Source organism: Schistocerca piceifrons, chromosome X, assembly GCF_021461385.2.
Source record: "Schistocerca piceifrons isolate TAMUIC-IGC-003096 chromosome X, iqSchPice1.1, whole genome shotgun sequence".
Taxonomy (NCBI): Eukaryota; Metazoa; Arthropoda; class Insecta; order Orthoptera; family Acrididae; genus Schistocerca; species Schistocerca piceifrons.
The window spans coordinates 459,914,916-459,916,697 of record NC_060149.1 but is presented as its reverse complement, the minus strand read 5'-3'; positions in this window follow the sequence as shown (position 1 = coordinate 459,916,697).

Genomic DNA, 1,782 nt, shown 5'->3' with positions numbered 1-1,782 from the left:
ACATTCCACGCTCCGAACCGTAGAACGCCAATTTTCTTTCTCCTGATAACAACGTACTCCCGCAGATCCAAATGGGGGACTATTTTACCTCCGGAATATTTTACCCAAGGGGACGCCATCAGCATTTTACCATACAGTAACGCTGAATGCCCTCGGGACAAATTACGGCTGTAGTTTCCCCTTGCTTTCAGCCGTTCTTAGTACCAGCACAGCAAGGCCGTTTTGGTTAGTTTTGTAAGGCCAGATCAGTCAATCAACCGGACTGTTGCCCCTGCAACTACTGAAAAGGCTGCTGCCCCTCTTCAGGAACCACACATTTGTCTGGCCTCTTTACAGATACCCCTCCGATGTGGTTGCACCTGGGGTACGGATGTCTGTATCGCTGAGGCACGCAAGCCTCCCCACCAACGGCAATGTCCACGGTTCATTGTAATATATAATTTCAGAATTAAGGGGGATATGGGCAAAACTGATCAAAAACTTTGAAACTTTCCTTTGCCGATATATAGTTCTGTAGCATGTTTGAAATTTTGTCTGCAGTTTTCAGAGTTTAATTCGTGCCACAAGTATTTCATAATTCAACTTGTTTCGATCTGCCTAGCACCACGTCTCCGTTACTACACGATTCTGTCCTTGGTTGCGATATTTTGTATTTCCTGCCATCAGAGAAGATACACTACTGGCCATTAAAATTGCTACACCAAGAAGAAATGCAGATGAGAAACGGGTATTCATTGGACAAATATATTATACTAGAACTGACATGTGATTCCATTTTCACGCCATTTGGGTGCATAGATCCTGAGAAATCAGTACCCAGAGCAACCACTTCTGGCCGTAATAACGGCCTTGATACGCTTGGGCGTTGAGTCAAACAGAGCTCGAATGGCGTATAAAGGTACAGATGCCCATGCAGCTTCAACACGATACCACAGTTCATCAAGAGTAGGGACTGGCACATTGTGACGAGCCAGCAGCTCGGCCATCATTGACCAGACGGTTTCAATTGGTGAGAGATCTGGAGAATGTGCTGGCCAGGGCAGCAGTCGAACATTTTCTGTATCTAGTAAGACCCGTACCGGACCTGCGACATGCGGTCGTGCATTATCCTGCTGAAATGTAGGGTTTCGCAGGGATCGAATGAAGGGTAGAGCCACGGGTCGAAACACATCTGAAATGTAACGTTAACTGTTCAAAGTGCCGTCAATGAGAACAAGAGGTGACCGAGACGTGTAACCAATGGCACCCCACACCATCACGCCGGGTGATAAGCCAGTATCGCGACGACGAATACACGCTTCCAATGTGCGTTCACCGCGATGTCGCCAAACACGGATGCGACCATCATGATGCTGTCAACAGAACCTGGATTCATCCGAAAAAATTCGTGCACTCAGGCTCGTAGTTAAGTACACCATCGCAGGCGCTCCTCTCTGTGATGCAGCGTCAAGTGTAACCGCAGCCATGGTCTCCGTGCTGATAGTCCATACTGCTGCAAACGTTGTCGAACTGTTCGTGCAGATGGTTGTTGTCTTGCAAACGCCCCCATCTGTTGACTCAGGGAGCGAGACGTGGCTGCACGATCCGTTACAACCATGCGGATAAGATGCCTGTCATCTCGACTGCTAGTGATACGAGGCCGTTGGGATCCAGCACGGCGTTCTGTATTACCCTCCTAAGCCCACCGATTCCATATTCTGCTAACAGTCATTGGATCTCGACCAATGCGAGCAGCAATGTAGCGATACGATAAACCGCAATCGCTATGGGCTACAATCCGAC